The following is a 12,787-nucleotide window of genomic DNA, read 5'->3' on the forward strand; positions in this document are numbered from 1 at the left end:
CAGATGCTCTCTAGGACTTGTCTAACTTGCCGGGAGAATGTAAAGGCAGCTGCAAGACATGATGTTAGCAGGGCTACAGCCTGCCAAGGGGATGCGTGGCCTGGACTGGCTTCCTCTCTGTGCAATACACACAAATGCAGACTGAAGACAGAGACTGCCTTTCACATCAAGAGTGTCTGTGTTCAGTTAATATTTCATTGCTCTTTTGCTCCTCTCTGTGTCATCCATTGTTCTTTGTTTCTGGGGCTTGTCCATGAGGGAGCTGAGTCTTGGTGATATTAATTTGCTTTGTTTTTGGGAGCGAGTGCCATTTAAAGCTATTTGTTAGTTTGCTTTCTTTATTGACTCCAAGTATAGGACTTGTTTCTTCTTTTGTTTCTTTGTCCTTCATGGATTTTCATGGCTTCTTTTTTTGCCTTGCTTCTCTAAAATGCCAAACATCACCTCCCAAATTGCTATTTATATGCATGTCCTGAATTATCAACTTCTACCCAGTGGACTGAGAAGTTGAGACTGAGACTCTGTGCTTCCATTGCTCTTATTGGAATTCTGCTTTGTTTAAAAAGAAAAAAAAAAAATCAGCCAGAATAAATAAGTAATGTGCTCTGTTTACAGAAGCAGAGCTGTGCCAGGAACAATCTGGCTTTTAACTGAATCATCTGACCTTGGTTTATATGGTAGTGTTCTAGGAGAAGGGACATATGTGTTTCAAGACAGATATATTAGTGTTCAGTAAAGTTAGTCATAAAGAGGAAAGCACCACCCCAAAAGCTTATAGGAATGTCATATGTGTATATAAATATATATTGGAAAAAAGAGATGAAATGGAGAATGTTCACAGTATTTCATATCCAAATATAAAGGGATGTTGGAGTTTTGATAACTTCAGAAGTGATTTTTTTTTTCCTCTTTAAAGTAACAACTCTTTTTTTGGAGAAGGATTGCTGATAACTGAGAAACACATCTCAAGTGTTAATGTCATTCTGAGACAGTTCTGACCACGTAGTATGAGCTGGAGCAGGCTGAGTAACTAGGCTGACATTTAATGTGAGTAGTATTAGTGTGGGGGTTCTTCTAAGTACAGCTGTCATCGTGAGCCAGTTCCCAGAGTAGGAGGATAATAAGAGCAGGTATTCAAATAAATCCTGGTATCAGCTCTGTGGTGGTATCTAAGGCTTGAGCAAGGGTCCAATTGCTAGCAGCATGTGTGGCACTGCTGTGTTCTCAGAACTCAGGAGATGCTTCTCAAGTAGCTACGTTGTAGATGCTAAGTTTTCTAAAAACTCTAATTCTAGTGAATTGTTTCATCTGAACACACATATCCTGAATATTCAAAAAAAAAAAAAAAAAAAAGATTTGCCAGCTTCTATGCCTATAACAAATGCAGTAAGATTTGGTTCTAGAGAGAAAAGTAGAAAGCACCGCAAACGTGAAACACCCAACCAACATTTAGACGGGAAGAAATGACATTTTGTCAGTTGCCAGTCTCCAAAGGGATTCTATGTTCCTACAGAGCTGCAGGCAGTTGTGAAACTCATGTAGTTGTAAGCAATGGGAGAAACAATTTCTATAGTGTTGGCCCACAGCCAACAGAAGAAAGGATGTATTCCTCTTTCAGGATCGCCCTTTTCTATCAATGATCTAGAACCTGAACAAAACTTGGGGCTTAGAACATGGAGCAGTACACCTGGAAGGAAAAATTTCATTAATGCTTCAGTGATTGATACACTGACTGCAGTGAAACATGCAGCAAATGTAGCTCAGGCTTTGCAAATATTTTTTTTTTTTTAAGAGGTAATTTCTAATATTACCTGGGACAACTGAAGAAGTTAGTATAAAATTTCAGGAAAAACAAACTGGTGAGGCTTTTGAATTGACTGTTGACACATGTTGGCTTTCTTTGATTACTCAGAGGTGTCAGACACAACGTGCACAGCCTCTAGTCTCATCTTTCAAGTCTCTTTCAAGCTTAGATAGCTTGACAGCATTGTTTCAGTACCTGTTGTGGGAGAAGCCATGCTGCACCTTTTCACCAATGTGAGTAGGGTTAGTCCCAGGCTTCAAGAAATTAGCTTTTCTGAAGAGTAGTTAGAATTTTAATGAGTACAGAGTAAAGTGTGAAATTAAGGAAGTCCAAAATATAGGTGTAATGAAACAGTTGTGTCCTTCCATAAACAACTGATATAAGAAGTTACTTGGATTTGGGTATAATATTATTTTTTGGGTAAAAGAATACTGCTTCATCTGTAGTGTCTCAGAATTTTTGTGAAACATTCTAGGTGAAATTCTCAGATGATGAAAAACAGCAAAATGTCATGGAAGAAAATTAGGTTTGCTAAACTAGTCTAGATGTTAATCTGATCCCTGGAGGGTTTTAATATCTTCACAAATTACTAAAACACCAATATAATTCAACCAAACCATCACTCAGAAAATTAATGCACCCTAATGGGTCACAGGACTATATGTATTTCCTATTCTGTCCTTCACGACATACAAACATCTTAAAATAGTAATTTATACAGATATGTAAGTAGGTTTGTATATGGTAATAAGGGTTTGCAGGTAAATAGTTTTTCACTATTTGTACAAAATTGAAGAACTCTTTTCTTGGTGCACAAAGAAAATAAACTGTAATAAATCAGCTCATGAAAGTGAAGTATCCCAGTGCTGGCAAAGAAACAGATCCTGAGCTCATTAGATAATCTGTAGAAAAAACAAAAGAATGTGTTTAATGATAAAATTAGATTACTCTCTCTTAGTATACTTAAAGTAGTATTGTCTTTGTTATCTAGCATGTACAGCCAGGGTGCATATACATACATTTGTGCTTATCTTCAGAAAATTCAAATGTATATTCTGAGTGGTCATCAAAATTCATTAAAAGGAACAATGAAGCACAGTTGGCTAGAATAATTTCAAAAAGTTCATGGGGATTGATCAAAAACTAAATAGAGGAGGCACCTTAGCCTTTGTCTGCTTTTGAAAAACAATGCACAATGCACATATGAGAATTTTGATACTTGTTTCTTTTCTAAGTGGAATTTCATTTTATCTACTGATGCAGTTGGAAGGAGAAAATATGAGCAAAGAAGGATGGTTTCACATGTAGGATATAAGACTAAAGATTAGGCATGGATATGTCATTTGTTTTAGCCAATGCCTCAGTTACCCATATGTGAAGAGGAGATGACTCCACTTACCGTACCATTAATTAATGTTATTGATTAAATTTTTAACCACAAATTAGCCCAACTGTATAAAAATCTATAGCAATAGCATGTGTCCTGCAGAGCAGCTAATGCTTTATTTCCCAAGAGGTGTCTGAGGAAGACAACCTGGCTACTTTAACAGCCTAAAATCTGCAATATAAGAAAATATTTTGCCAGTTCTATCCCATTTTTCCAAATAACAGCACTTTGATCCAGTGTATTGGAAGGTTGTCTAACCTGGGCAGTCTGAAACAGCTGGTGTCTACATACAACACCATTTGCTGATTTGCAGCTTCTGGAATTCCTTTGGAATTCTTTGCATCTATTCACAATCCCTTATTACTGACATCCTATTCTAAATTTGACCTTCAGCATAGATGCTGATATAAGATGCATTGGGCTTTACAAAAAAATTATCTTCAGATATTGAAATACACAGTGAAGAGACAATTGCTGCTCAGGCACGAACATCTTGAACTCTCTGAACATAGGCAGTTATCCCAGCTGTTATGTACCCTCCTGTGCCCTTGCAACTATGGAAAATTTATATAAAAAAAAGAAATGAAAGTAAAAATTGGCAATAACTGCAGCACAAGTGATAGCAACAATATACTGTCCTGCTATATGTTATCTTCAGCTCTGCTGGCAAAGAAATAGCAAGTTTGGAGAGTGAAAAGGAAAGTGAAACAGAGCAAAAGAGACCATAATTTGTTTAAGTGGAAGTAGCAGCCTCCTCCTTGGGTGAAAGAAGAAATGACATTAGCTTCTTCTCTGGTTTGAATATGAAGACATATTTTAAAATAGTAAATCAAGGACAAGAGCATGTTTAAAATGGAAAGGTCTTGGGTACAAGGAAAATGAGTGATCTTGTAAGTACCTGTTTACTGTAGGAAGTTTACTGTAATGTCTGCCAAACAGTATCCTGTGCCTCCCATTTGCCAATTAACTCATTCAGCAAAACTAAATTGATTTCCTAACTGCACTGCAAGGTTTGATCCCTGGACAGAGATGAAAATTCTTTTTGCAGTTCTTGAAGACTTACGAGGAAAGAAATTCATGAGGATGTCTTGAGTCTTGCTGAACAAATACATAATTAGCATTTAAGGCATTATGATATCTGCATTCTCCATAAGGAATTCAGGGAAGCTAACTAATTAAAGCAAAGAGACTGCCATAGCTCCATTTCAGTGTCTTCTTAGAAAATACACATATGGAAAGCATAAAGTAAATATGCAGATACCCATGTACCCTCTATACCTTCTTGCTCTTTAATGATTATTCAGTAACTAAAATAATAGTTTAACTAGGTAATTGGATCATTGGCACCAAAAGCAATTAAAAACTAATATATTCAGCTAGAACTAACGATGGAATTCTGAAGAACTGTGTATCATTCTGTCTTTAGTGTGCTTTGGGATTTGAAAAATCTGTAAACTGACAGAACACGTGACAAATGATCCAACAGGAAGTGGTCTCAGTAACTCCATAAGTCTTTCTTATCTTCACTGTATCTGTCATCCAGCTCTCCACACATCACCTACCGAGCAAATATACTCGCTTTGCACTAGTGTATATGATAGATGGAACAGGGCAAAAAGCAACTGAGAGCTGTGTTTATTTACATGTTACAAACTGTAATTGATAGATCCTTTTCTGAAAGGTTATAGACTAATAACAGTAGAATTTTGTCTCCCTATACCTGAATAACAAAGAAGAAAGTCTTTTGTAAGGTTGTTAAAGGCGTCACCTTGCCTTACTACAGACATCTTTTGCTGTGTCACAAAGTCACTGAACTTGTGGCCAGTTCCTGCAAGGAATTCCAGTTTACAGCTAGGAAACAGAAATGCTGGCATATCTACAGTGGGCAATAGAGAACAGTGCAGAGATTCCTGGGCTAATCGTATCTATGAGATTCAGTGCAACACCTTGACAAGAAACTATTCAGGAACACTGAAATGGGATAACCATTCTCATGTTGCTTTATCTGATCCAATAAACCTGCCTCCCAGAAAAAAGCTCATTTGCTTGTGCACAAGGACATTCTGGGAGCACACAAATTCTGGCAGAAAGCTTCACTGTAACATACAGATATATTTATGAGGGAGAGAACAGTGACTGAGTAGGATGGTGTGTGACAGAGGTGTGTGTCCCCCTCAAGGAGGCTGGGGTCAAAACAGAAATGTGACAGAATGTGACCTTGCCAGCAATAAGCATCAGTTTGTGGCAACACACCAGTCGTGAAATCAGCCAAGGGCAGAATCTCTGTGGTGGTTGTGTCCTGGCCTTGAACTGGGTCAGCTGTTTTCACATTTTCTAGATGAAAAACCTGTGAAGAAGACTCTGTTGCCTGCTGCTTACCCTGTTCTTGAACATCAGTTAGCCACCATAATAACTGGCTTTATTTTCTTCCTCTTCTGCTCCGCTTCATCAAAGTTCATAACAAACAATTTGATTGACCTCTTATAAACCCGAATATTTTCTAAGATATGAAATCTATGTCTTATGGGTCTTATAACCACTTCTTTAAATTGCAGCAAGTGCTATAAAACTGGAAACGAGAGGTTTGACTGTAAGTTCACATACTGAAATGCCAGCCTAGCTCTAGTCAGTTAAAAGGATGGGATTGGCTTCTAGCTAATGACTAGACAATACCCTAAAAGTTGTGCTCTGACTGTACTGGACATAGTAAGAACCACATATTCCACATCCCTCTGCCTCAAGGTAAATTTCCATGAAAAAAAAATTCCATGAAAAATTTCGTTGTCTGAGCTACAAAATGATACTGGTTATGTAACATTTTAAAGAAGTGTGATACACTGTTCTTACTTCCTGGTGGCCCCTAGCCAACTCCACAGGGAGTACTGTACAAGGGATTGCTGACAAATGCTCTCTTCAAAAGCCTACAGGTGAGGTTTTTGGAAGATTTACCTACAAGCCCATATTCACTATCATTTTTTAAATTTATATCTAGGCAAGGAACATGATAACCATAAATGAGTGTTAAGCTCCTAGCTACTTTGCTATGGGCTCCAGTATGCCTTATATGCACCTACATTATCTTCAGTCACTCCTTTCCTTAACCTACATCTTTGTCAGCCCATTCTGTTCCAGAACATCCTTGAAGATGCTTTAGCATTATTACAAAAATAAGAAAAAATGTTATTTCAAAATGCAGCTTATTATACTTTCTTTGGCTTTCTTTTTGTGCTTTTTAATTATTTTTTTCCTCACTACACCAAGCATACATAGAGGATTTCAGCTATTTCAGCTATTACACACACAGTAGCCCAATTATGGAAAATGAACTGATTTCCTCAAGAAAACTGTGTCTGAGTGAAATCATAGCACAAACATATTTGACATCATGCAAGGGCATTCACCTATCCAAATAAAGTTATGCCCAATAAGAAATAATTTTGCAACATGTTCTATTTTATCTCCTTAGATTAACACAGTGACTTGGACTCACCTTTGAAAAAAATTATCATGGAGAGATTTCAGAGCTGAGTTTATTAGCTTGAAGGGAGGTGCTCAGGAGAATTTAATTTTCTGCTATGTGTTCACTCCCTTGCTGGACAGGCACCTTGCATTGCCTCAGGGCTGTCTGTGCCCCTGGCACAGAAGCATTGTCCTCTGTGCTGTGCCACCCTCTGCAGTTACAGGCAGAATCTGTCATCAATAGACCAGCAAGTACTGGGGACCTCATTCATTCTTTGTAGCTGAAGTATTGTGACTTCTGAAGTTTCCATACTGATATGGAAAGATATGAAATACAGCCCAAATAAAAGGTATTTTGTCTAGTGAGAATATGACTGGAGTCTTTCCATACAACTTTAGTCATTCCTTAGAGGGTATTTCCATCTGAGAAAAGGTAAAGAGTCATCTACCATAAGGTATGTCAGGTTAAAGTAAGTGCAGTCTTATCAACCTTTCAGTGTTGTTAGGATCAGAGCATAATTCATCCATATGTCCTCATGTACATCCCTTACTGTCTTTTATTTAAATAAGCATTGTCCCAGTCTGCATTTTCTTTGCATTGTGTTTTAAACAGGAAAATAACTTTAAGTCCCCTCAGTGTTTTAATATTTCTGTAGGAGGCAGAGATTTGACTTTATTTTTAAAAATTACTCAAGAGTAAGACCTGTAAATAAGTTGCTTTCAAATCTGTGTTCTTGTCTCACTGAAATCATAAGAATGTCACCCGACAACTGGGTGGCAAAGCCGGTCTTTTGTTTTCTGCTGAATCTGACAACATTTCCTGTACATAACCTGTATAGAAATATGATTTGTAATACCATGAGGAACTTTGAATGCTTATTTTTATTGTTGGTAACCCCTGGGTCTTCAGCAGCAGCAGAGATGATATTAATTTATATCTAATATTAATTCAAATTTACAGTCATAGATGTAAGACCACTGAAAATTTCAGAATAGAGAGTTTGCACAAAAGCATGATTTTAACTGTCATTCAATGCTGACTTTTGGGGAGGGGAAGAACAAATGCATTTTAGTTACTGCACACAGGAGGTAACACTAAGTAATCTTAAATATATCCCAAAATAATAAACTCAAGGAGCAAAATAGGTTAACCTTTCCCTTATAGGTTCTTTCCGAGCCATTGTGGGTATCCATGCTATACTTCCAAAGTTATTCCCATAATGATGAAAGGAAGATTTTATTTTTTTTTAAGTGGCAATTTCTGTGTAGCTGCCTAGCTTCTGGGACCTGCAGCTCAAAAAGCTGTTGAAAATAATTGTTGATAAAGTCATGAGAAGTAGCAATACAGCAAAGGACAGAAAAATCCAAGATCCTCCCTATCTGCTTCAGGCCCTTTGGGGCTGTGGTCAGTTCTTGCCCTTCTCTGGGCTGACAAATGCCCCTTTTCAGTTGCCTGGCCATGCCCTGTGCCCTTATTTTACAACAGTAGGCACACTCATCACCAAGTGCACGGTTTCATGTGAAACCACAGGAAATGGTAATTTCAGCTATTTTAAGCCTAAAAGTGGGCAGTATTTCATAGCTGGCTTGATTTCAAGAGACTATAGCAGGTAAAAAAAGCTTTTTAACTTTCAGGGCTGTACCATAAGCTAAAATATCATAAGCCACATGAAGAGCCCCAGATTTATGATTGACAATAATAATAATTCCCACATTTTTGGTAGCTAATTTGTGATTCAATAGTACCCAAATTGGGAACTAGTGACCTTGGCAAAAAAAAAAGTTTGTTAATTCAGTAAAGGCTACATTTCACATATTTTATTTGGCATTCTCCCATAAATTGCAGCAAATCAAAGGGCAAATCTGGAAGCAAAAGGAAGGCACTGACTCACTAGTTAATTGAAACTTTTTTCGAATTTAGCAGCTTGGTTCTGGGGCCCTCTAGCCAGAGATTTCTCGAAACTCAAAGCTGGAGGGGGCTTTAGAAGGCTGTAGGGTTTTTGCCAAAAGTTTGCACAGACGACTCTTCGTGAATCGGTGACTTCAGAGCTCGGATGGACGTTTGGAGCCCAAGGGGAGCTCCTACCTCTACACAGGCTTAACAAACCTGATCAAAACCTTCCTGCTTTTTAAAAATTCTGTAGCGCAAGGCTAAGGAAAGGGGACGAGGACAAGGGCAGTGCAGCAGAAAGGAAGGTGGTTCCAAGGAGATCGCCCACGGTGTTCGGCGTGGCGGTGTCCCAGGGCGGCAGCGCCCGGCCGGCTCCAGCCGGAGCTTCGGCTCCGCCGTGCCCGCAAAGCGCAGCCACGGGCAGCCGGCGCTGCTGCCGCTCCGGGCACGGCACGGCACGGCACGGCACGGCACGGCACGGCACGGCACGGCACGGCACGGCACGGCCCCCCAGCCGGCCCGGCAGCTCCCAGCTCTGCCAGCGAGCCCCGGCGCTCCGGGACTGCCCCAGGACGGGCGCGGCGGGAGCCCCGCCCCGGCGGAGCGGGGCAGGGCTGGGCAGGGCAGGCTGTGCCTCCCCGGGGTGGGCTGAGACACCGGGAGTGACCGCCGGGGGGAAAGCGCCGCTGGCCCTGGGAGCGAGGCACAGAGAAACTTTGGAGACCTTCAGTGCCGTGCAGGGGTGAGTGATTCCAACTCTTCTGTTACAGGAAGGAGGATGCTGTGGGTGAGTTTTCATATTGTGAAGAGTGTAGTGTTAATTTTGCTTATTTTCACCAATGCAATCCCAGAAGTGTTGCTCAGATAGGAAACCTGTATTAATTTGCTAAGAATGATTTTCAGTTTGTCATTATGAGGGGTCAGGTGAGATAGGAAAAGAAGAAATTGTTTCTGCCAAGCTGCAGCAGTGTCCCGGGTGCTCAGATGTGCTCCTTGTCACCTTGAGTGTGGTAGGAACAGGTGAGGAAAGAGGGTGTCAGTAGAGGCAGGTGGTAGGGCTCCTGCCCTACTGGTTTTATGAAGCAATTTGTCTGTGGCAGAGTTTGGTCCAGTTCTGCTAGTTGAATATAAAGATCCTGTTGGTCTCAGTTGGATGCTTTTGCTCCAAGTCCACTTGGGACTGGCTTAAAGGCCAGTACAACACTTGTTAGGAGTCATGAGTAGCAGCTTCTGGGTGTAATGTATGTACTCTAGGTTTGGGGGGAGTGGGGAGAAGAGGCTTTCAAGGTGTTCTGAGACCACTTTTTAGGCTGCTGCCTTCAGCTTTATAAACTTCTTAGTAGGTCGTACAGAACAAGGTAGGTTCCCACTTGTATTACAGTTCTGAGGATGATGCTCCAAGGTACAATACTAAGGTGTAAAAAGTGTGGGTTTGCTTCCTCTCAGTGGTGGGAACTGAGGCCTGACTGGGTAAGTGTTTGAACCTGGGATGCCACTGATCATACCAGGTTTGGACTCAGGCTCCTCCAAGAAGTCTCACACTTTAAATCCTAGTGCTGTCTTTCATCTTCTCTTTTCTTTGCAAAGATCCATTTAACCTAAATTACAGTAAGGTTTTTGAATTATCCTTTTGTCTGTGCTTGGTTGTATAAGGGCTGGCTTTGACAGGTGTTGCATGTTTAAAAGCAAGATACTACCTTTCTACAAAGATACTACCTTTCTACCTGTTCTGCATAAACAGGTGTTTATGCAGGTGTCTGCATAAACACCTGTTTTCTTGGCTTTTCTCTTAAAAATAAGGTGTCTGTAGTTCTGTGGTTAGGGTAATTAACTGCACTTCTGGGATTCTCTACTTGTTTGAAGCTTGGGAACTCAAATTGCTAAGCACTTCATGAACTCAAGTCCTTTCAATTAACTTGAAATACCAAACTTTGGATGTGTGGTTTTCAAATGGGGATTTGGCTTCTTAAAAGTCTTGATATCCTGAGATATGTTGTTACTTTATTACTACACAGAGAATTTTAAAACTCCCTTGATGCTTTTGTCCAAGGACCTTACCATGTAACACTGAGGCTGACTTTCTCTGAAACCAATGAAAATAATTCTGTTAACCTCAGTGGTAGCTGGCTTAGCTCTTCTGGCTTGTAAAAACACTCAAGAGGATTATCACTGTGGAGACCAATGGCATATTGTGGCTTTAAAAGTCTTGTTTCAGACACAAAACTTTTTGGGTCTGCACACTGGGCACCACCCTAGATAAAAGTTGTTTGGGGTTTCCCATGGTGATGTTCTCTTGCAGTGAAGGTGAAGTTTGTTGCAGCAAAGGACTATTTGTTTGGAGGATTTTTAGTTCCTCAGTGAAGGAAGCAAGAAAAGTAGGTCCTTGTGTGTTTTCGTACCCAACCTTGAAATCACACTAAAGAAGTTCTATTTTCATTAAGGTATCTCCCCCCTGCATTCAATTTTTTACCTTCTGGCCCTGAAAGTTTCACTGCTGTCTGAAACTCCTGATATCCACATGGGTCAACCTCATTGGAGAAAAAGCATGGAGGTATGACTTTTTCACCATCTTAGTAAAATGAATGAAATTGAACTTAATTGAAATTTGTCAGGAACATGAACAAAGGTGTGAGTGCTTTAGGGAGAGAGGTATAGAAAAAGTGTGAGGTGCATCTCAGAGATGATGAGGGTGATTCTGGCTGAAGGAAAAAAATTCACTGGACTCCACTTTCTCTGACTGGTGAACCTGTCTGGGCTTTGTCACCTGCAGGGCAGCAGCAGATGAATCTCACAGGTATTATGTGGTGGTGTGCAGCCAGACTAAGGGTCTTTGCAAGAGGCTCATGGACATGAATCAGGGTCTTGTTAGCGAAATAATTTGAAGTAGTGCCATGCTCACAGCTGTTCCTCCATCCCTTGTTTGGTAAGCACTTCTTCAGTGCTCCTGAGGGATAGCCTGTGTCTGTCCCCAGTGCACTGCTGCTCTGCATGGCTCCAGCACAAGCACCACTGCCTCTGGTGCCCAGAGCTCTGGGTGCTGCTTCCTGCATGTGCCAGCAGCTGCCTCTGCCTTCAACGTTGCTGTGAATAGAGGTAAATGACTTCTACAACTTGGGATATTTCCAGCTAGGAAATAATACTTTTGTCTTCTGAGTGTAATCACCCAACATATGGTGTCTCCACAGGGCCTGGAGACCACCATCAGTCAGTGCTTTTTGAAGTATCAGTATTAAAAGGATGGGTCTAAAGCATGTGTGTGAAGTGATGGGAATTAGTGGAAAGGTTTGTGTCTTTCTAGAAGCCAGTCTGCTCACTGGCAAGAAAGAAGATACTGGTCTGTACTGGGGGCTGACACCATGGCTTTGATGAAAAGTAGAAAAGGCTCTGATCTGGTGTAGTTTTCTCTCCCCAGTTGTTCAGGTAGACAAGCCTCTGCTCAGAAGGAAAAATGCAGAGTAGGGCTGGCATAGCCTAACTGACTTCTAGTGACTTAAAACCAACCAAACACAAAAGCCTTGGAGAACCTTTGTGTTTGAGGAGATATATTATATAAATTGCAAATTTTAAAATAATAATTTTTGCTATGCTGGCATTTGATACTGCAGAATCTGTGTGATTGTATCTCACAAGACCTTGCTGTTGGTAAACTTGGAAGCTAAGTGAGTTGGCTTCTATAAAACTGATGATGTGTTTAAAGATGAGCAGTATTTATGAGCTATATTTTTTTGGACTAAATCCATGTGTGGAGCACTGTTCCTTCCTTTGAAACTTGCAGCAGGCCAGCTTGTAAGTTGCAAGACTTTTACCCAGGATTTTTTGATGGATGGTGGTATTTAAACATCAAACGTCTTAGGTATGTACAGTAAAATGTGGCAGGAAACAGGTGTAACTGTAATGCTTTCTGTGAATCATCCCTAGTCTGAGACTGCCCTCTTTTGGAGGCCTTCAGTTGCTTTTTTTTTTCCTTTCCTGGAGTGGGGGCTTGGTTTTCTTTCTGGAAAAATCACTAGAAAGTTTCAAAATAATTCAAGATACTTGCTGCTATATTCACCCCGGGGTAGACAACTGTCTTCTAGGTGTTGGGTTTTTTTCTTTATTTTTTTTCTCTTCCTTTAGAAACAAGGGAAATGGAAGATTAGAAATAAATCAACCTTTCAAAGCATTTGTTTTGAATCTAGCAAGAATAGGGATCCAAGGAGCCACAGGGAAGTAGATGACCAAGCCTTGCTGAACTCTGGGAGGGGTT

The 12,787-nt window shown here is 40.4% G+C and overlaps 1 long non-coding RNA gene across 6 annotated transcripts in view; it reads left to right on the forward strand.

Annotated features, from left to right (window-relative positions):
- Nucleotides 1–12,787, forward strand: part of LOC146768030 (uncharacterized) — a 144,802-nt gene that overhangs the window by 22,501 nt on the left and 109,514 nt on the right. Inside the window, exon 1 of one of the 6 annotated variants that reach the window (XR_014953988.1) lies at nucleotides 9,145–9,283. The exons of 2 other annotated variants lie outside the window; for them this stretch is intronic. This is a non-coding gene — a long non-coding RNA (uncharacterized LOC146768030). Of the gene's footprint in view, nucleotides 1–9,144; nucleotides 9,329–12,787 lie in introns of those variants that run through there. 3 more of the 6 variants (XR_014953989.1, XR_014953991.1, XR_014953990.1) reach the window with 3 other exon arrangements.

Source organism: Lonchura striata, chromosome 3 (genome assembly GCF_050655825.1).
Source record: "Lonchura striata isolate lonStrDom1 chromosome 3, ASM5065582v1, whole genome shotgun sequence".
Taxonomy (NCBI): domain Eukaryota; kingdom Metazoa; phylum Chordata; class Aves; order Passeriformes; family Estrildidae; genus Lonchura; species Lonchura striata.